This window comes from Cebus imitator, unplaced genomic scaffold, assembly GCF_001604975.1.
Source record: "Cebus imitator isolate Cc_AM_T3 unplaced genomic scaffold, Cebus_imitator-1.0 Scaffold24, whole genome shotgun sequence".
NCBI lineage: Eukaryota > Metazoa > Chordata > Mammalia > Primates > Cebidae > Cebus > Cebus imitator.
The window spans coordinates 12,365,806-12,371,642 of NW_016107339.1; the positions used below are offsets into that span (position 1 = coordinate 12,365,806).

Genomic DNA, 5,837 nt, shown 5'->3' on the forward strand with positions numbered 1-5,837 from the left:
CTCTGCCTCTCCCCAGGGGTGCTCCTCACTGGGTGGACAAGGAGGGGTTCCAAGCAGCCTGTGAAGTGCGGGGCAGCTTGGAACACACGGGGCAGCAAATGATCCAAACAGGCAAAGAATGTAGTCTGGGAGGCGGCCAAGCCCGTGCCTTCGTGGTTTTCCGGCTGATTAGGAAGAAGAAAGGAAAGGTGAGCTTTGATCCTGGAACTTCTTCCCTGCCCTCTGCTAGCTCCCACCTTACCGCCACCCTGGGTTCTGGAACCATGCCAAGCAGGGCAGAAACCGAAGGGCGTTTGGAAGTCCACAGGGACTTCCCACACTTAACCGCTGCCTAATTTCATCTGCCCGCAGTTGTTCCCCGAACTCAGTGGCTCTGGCGCAGCAGGGAGAGGGTCTGAAGGACAGGCATGGGGCAGGAGAAGGTAAGTCATAGCAGGGGGATGCGCCCCACTACTAATCTCATCTCTCCAACATCGACTCCACCCAGGGCCATGGGCCAAGAGCCCCTGGTGGTTCCGTATCATGAGGTTCTGTAGTTGTAAAGTGTGGTCTCCTCCTGCAAGCCCATCTTTACATGGATCGCTGAGGGAGGAGGTAGCCCAGAGGCTCGCTTTTGTTTTCTGCCTGACCCCTCTAGGGTAGCCCTGCCCAGGACCCCTTTTCAGATGAACTTCTCACTGTCTTAACCTTTGGGACTAAGGTTCGTCTGTGGGTCCCACTGTAAATATTTATTAGAGACAAGTATCCAAGGAAGGACGAAAACAGCAATAACTGGATATGTGGTTTTGCCACCCACAGGATGAGGCCAGGGAGCATTTCTGTGCAGGAATAGGTAACTTGGGCTCATAGGAGTCATACCAGGAATCATGCCGTCAGACAGCTGACCCCCAAGCTCCGTTTTCCCTGCGGCACAGGTAGGGAACCCTCTATCACATACCTGACTTGGCCTCCTCAGAGGCCAACTCATGGGGAGGAATGTGCTTCCCTCACTTCTTCCCGGGCAGAGCCGAGGTGTCTGGGGCTGGGGGGCTCTGCCTCTCGCTAAAGTCCAGAGGAAACCATGCCTGTGGCCTCAGACATGACAGAGTCTCCCTTGGCCTCGGCCAGTATTTGGCAGTCATCAATCCCACCTGCAGAGGTGCCTGTGAGAAGGGCTCCTGTCCCCAGCCCCTCACATGGATTCTCTCAGAGATCACTATCCAGAATTCTCTGACAGTACCAGAGGGTTTTGGAGCCCTAATCCCACTATTCCTTGTCTGCCCTGCTTGGAACAGAGCTTATCTTTCGGGGATCTCTTTCAGTGGGCAGAGCAAGGGACCATCGTCTGAGTGTGGGCCAGGGCCTGTGCCACCTGGGCCAGGGAAAGCTCCGTAGGTCCTTCTGCCCAAAGGGAGCTTGGCCGGACAGGTGAGGGAAAGTCTGCCTCTGAAGAGGGTCTGAGAAGCAGTCATAGTGACCCAACCTTTTCGTGTGGCTTACTGACAGCATCAGCACCCACGGCCCTGATCCCTGTGGGAGACTCCCCACTTCAAAGCTCTTAAAGCCCTCACAACACACGTGAGTTCCTGTGGTTCTGGGGCACCTAGTTGCCTCAGGCCCTTGCTAGGCTCTGTTTCCTGGGCCTTGTCAGGACCAAAGTTTCTGCCACAGCTAATGAAACAAGACCAAGCAGAGAACAGCACAGCATCCAGGGAAGGAGGGGCCTGCAGGCCAGCAAGGGCCCATTGCCCCTGGGGAGGGGGCAGCTGCAGAGAGCTCCAACAGCTGAGAGGCTCAAGTCCCCAGCAAGGCGGCAGGCCCTTCGCTTCTTTCCAAACCTAAGGCTCTATGCACCATCAGGACCATTCGATCCATGTGCTTGGTTTCCACTCAAAGATGTTTCCCTTTCAACTCTAAGCTCTGGGCGGGGCAGGCAGGCTCAGGGCCCCTTTACTTTATGAATGAACCAAGGCTGACTAGGCAGGCAAGGATATATAGTCGCCATATATTTTTTTGGGGAGCAGGAAGATACTTTGGTTGTGGGAGGTGGGGTGTTAAGCCATGGCCCATAGACAATCAGTGCCCATCCAGAAACCCTTTGTGGTTCAGGATGAGGGGAATTTCCTGCTGGCTCTTACATTCCTGGAAGGTATATTCAATTAGCAGTAAGTGTGAACAAATGGGGCCTGCTCAGGCGCCATTCTCCAGTAGTTAAAGCTCAAATCCATCTACTTCCTTGGATGCATTCTAAGACGTCACTCAGTTTCCCAGCCTTTCGCTACCCCACTGCTGATACAGATCTTATATATGTGCCTCTGGGTCTGGTTCTGGCCTTCTTTAAGATCTAGTAAGTGTGTGCATTGCCAATGCCAACTATGTGTCAGTTCCATGCCAGGAGCCACCGGCGGGCCCAGTGGGGAATGAGACATTCCCTGCCCTATAGGGAGTCTGCCCTCTAGGTTGGGAAAGCAGATGAATGTTAAGGGCACAGTGCTGCCTTGGTGACCTTGCACGTATCCACATGTGCCATGCAGGCAGTCTTGAACCACAGCTAATCTGAATCAAGGCCATAGGAGTAAGGCCTTGACATCCTGTGATCGTCTCAGGCCACCAGAGGATGGGAGGCGTGACAGTCCCTGCTGGGAGCCCATCTCTCACTCGCGCTTTCTCCCATGGGAAGCTATCCTCACACACTGTCTTATCCCCTCTGGGGTCAAGCTAGAGAATATCGCAATGGAAAGAGCTCATTTCCACATCTCGGGATGGAAAAACTGCAGCACAAAGAGCCATGCTGGTAGATTCAAGCCCTGGTACCTAGAACGTTTGGAACACAGACTCAGACTCCAATTTTCCTCTGGTTTATTCTACTCCGCGAATGAAAGCATTTCTCTGGGTATCTTAGTAGGGAGCCAGTTCAGCATGGGGCGGGAGGAGTTGTTGAGGCAGGGTGCTGCGCCTCACTACTTCTCCTCCCCACTTCTTTGCTGACAGACAGATGGCCTGGTCAGGAACTGTCCCCTAAATGTAGCTGAGGACTGATAGCAAAAAGCTAATGAGACTGCTGGTGCTGGGTGGCTTCTTGGAGCACGTCCCCTCCCTTGTCCCCTCCCCACCCTCCTCCAGCCTCTCATCTACGGTGGCCCCTCCTGTTATTATTTAATAGCCCTGGCTGGCACCTGCCCCCCACGGGAGCTGTCAGTGTTGTAAGCTGGTAGAAGCCCATCCATTTTTTGCCTTTCTCTACCCGCAGGCCCCTCTCTGGTGAGCGGCCACTGACTTCTGCTCTGTAAGAACATGCTTTAGTGCATTCTGGGTATCACACATTCTCCTTTTTGCCTACTGCCACAAACCCCAAAACATCTCCTCAAGATGCTCACAGTTGTCCCTGAAGAGGCAGTGACAGCAAGCTCACTTCACAGGAACCAGGCTGTGGGCTGACCCTACAGACTTGAGAAGACAACTCCAAAAGGCATGAAATTGTCAGATCCTCACCCCCAAAGTGTTGCCCCGTATTAATGCCTCTAGGTGGGCACCACTGCGTGCTTTCCACGTGGGGCCTAAATCCTGCCTCCCTGGGCTGAGCGGCCTCCATGCCAACATGCTCTGATGAACATGATGCTCCTGCAATGCCTGCAACGCTGCTGAGGCCCAGCCCACCTCCTCTCCCTTTGGGACCAAGGGGTCCAGAACTGAGAAGCTTTGGGGGCCTCCCTCCAGTTTTCCCAGCCTTCGGAAAAACACCTCCCAGCCCCGCTTCATCCCGCGTTCCCATCCGAAGACCCATCTGGTGATTAAGGACCGTTTTCACGCTCAGAGGGGGAGTTGCGGCTCTGCCAGCTCCAACCCCTCAAAGGGCGCGCGGCAGGACGGAGGCAGCCTTTAAGAACAGTTACGCTGAGGCCGCAGCGCGCGGACAGTGGGCATGTGGGGAGGGACCTGGCGGTCCTCAACCCCCGCCCTCCGCCGCACCCCGCCCGGCCCGTCTCCCCGGCTCAACCCGCCTGGCGCCACGCTGCCCCTGTTAACCCCGGGGGGCGGCCACGCTGCTCTGGGTGGGGAGGGGCGGATGGTGCGGGACTCCGCCTTCCTGGACTCCTTCCCATCTCCCCAGCAGCAATCCTCCCAGGGCCATGGGCCAGGACCCGCTGGTGGTTCTGCATTCTGAGGTTCTGCAGACGCAGGGGGTAGTCTCCTGCGAGTCCATCTTGATTTGCAAAGCTGCAGGAGGAGGTGGCCTCGAGGCAGGATGAGGCAGCCGAGGCAGCCGTTAGGAACGGCCCCACTCCACCAGCCGGCCCGCGTGGCGGTTCCTCTGTTCCTGAGGTCCCTGCCGCTGGGGTGGGTGTGTGGGGACCTCGCCTTCCTAGACTTCTATGCCAGGGGCGAGGGCCACCTTAGAGGGTTTCCCGAGATGTCCCTGATTTCACAGGTCCTGCCCTGCGGGCAGGCTGCGCCTTGCCTCTGTATTTGTGTTGGAAAATGGTGCCTTCAAGGCTTTGTAAGAGGTCTGGGACTGAGCTGAAGAGAAGTGATTGACAGTTACTGTGGAAAGTCTCAGCTAATTCAGGTGTCTTGACCCTCCAGATTGTCTGTAGGGTGGAAAACAGCTCTGGAGGGGGCTGTAGAAATTACTTTCTCAAGTCTTTGGGCCGGAAGGAAGGAACAGTGCCTGGCCGAGGACTTTGGGCAGGAGAGAGATGGGGCAGAGAGCAGCCAAGGCCTACTATTTTCACTTCTACTAATTAGATCAAAGCCCTGCCCAGAGCTTTTGCGCACCTTCGAGTCCCATTCCTCCCCTAAACCATCCAGGTTCCATCTGCCTTGAAGCCAAAGGGTCTTCTTAGCTTCCTCAAGAAAAATTCAGGCCTGAGTTTCTCCACCAGCACCCTCCTCTCCCCGACAGAGTGGGTGGGCTGTATTTCTCTTCATATTCTGTTTCATTCCAGACTGTCTTGGACAACCAGCTTGTCCTCCACCCCTCGGGACCTCCCCTCCTACTCTGCCCCCCTTGACCACTCAGGCCCCAAGCTGAGGAGAGGAGCAGAGGAGTGAAAGAGAGGAGGTGAAAAGCAATGTCCTTTCCGCCTTTTAACCTGGGCCCCACTGGGAACTTGCAGGAAGTGGACGCTGATAGGCTGAAGCTGATCTCACCAATCTCTACCACCCTCCCCAACCCCAAATCATTCCTTTGAAATAGTGAAAGACCCTTTTAAAAATGTAACATGAATTGGCTATTTCTTGAGGCAAACAAAAGGTAGCCCGGAAGCAATCGCCTTTGTACCGGTATAAATTCATTAGAACAGAGAGCTTATCACCACCCAGCTTTCATTGTCAGCCCCAGTCCGTCTGTCTGCATGCAGAAATGGTCCCCCCAAAACCATCTGTGACAACTGTTCTCACAGATCATCATGATAAACTATAAGGGAATCTACTGAGAAAGGAAAGGAGAGCGGGGGAGTCGGTCTTTAATCAGCAGTTGGAAACGAAGCAAGAGTTAGCGAGCCTGACATTTAAAACGCAGATGTGCGTTGTGGTGGTCTGAAGGAGGAGCTATTGACAGAGAAACCGAGGTGGTGAACTCTGCCCTGGTGAACGTGGCTCACCCAGAAGCCAGACAGGGACAGCCCTACAGGAAAGAGGGGTATCAGGCTGGAAGGAAGTGTAGCTTGGCCCTGGCGGAGTGGCAGGGCAGCTGGAGGGACTGCCGGAGGAGGGCAGATCTGGAAGCAGGTCTGGGCTGTCCTTTGGTCTCAGCCAGGGAGCAAGAGAAGGAAGGCTTGTGTTTGAGGGGGAAGTTCACTCTCCCAGACTGCTTTCTCGGGAGCGCCAATTCAGATCACCTGGAGACAGGGTCTCCG

At 55.2% G+C, this 5,837-nt stretch overlaps 1 long non-coding RNA gene across 1 annotated transcript; it reads left to right on the forward strand.

Moving 5' to 3' along the window:
- Positions 1–4,260: 4,260 nt before the first annotated feature.
- LOC108300025 lies at positions 4,261–5,296 on the forward strand. The gene is made up of 2 exons (XR_005199087.1): positions 4,261–4,302; positions 4,564–5,296. It is a non-coding gene; the product is annotated as an uncharacterized LOC108300025 (long non-coding RNA).
- Positions 5,297–5,837: the final 541 nt, after the last annotated feature.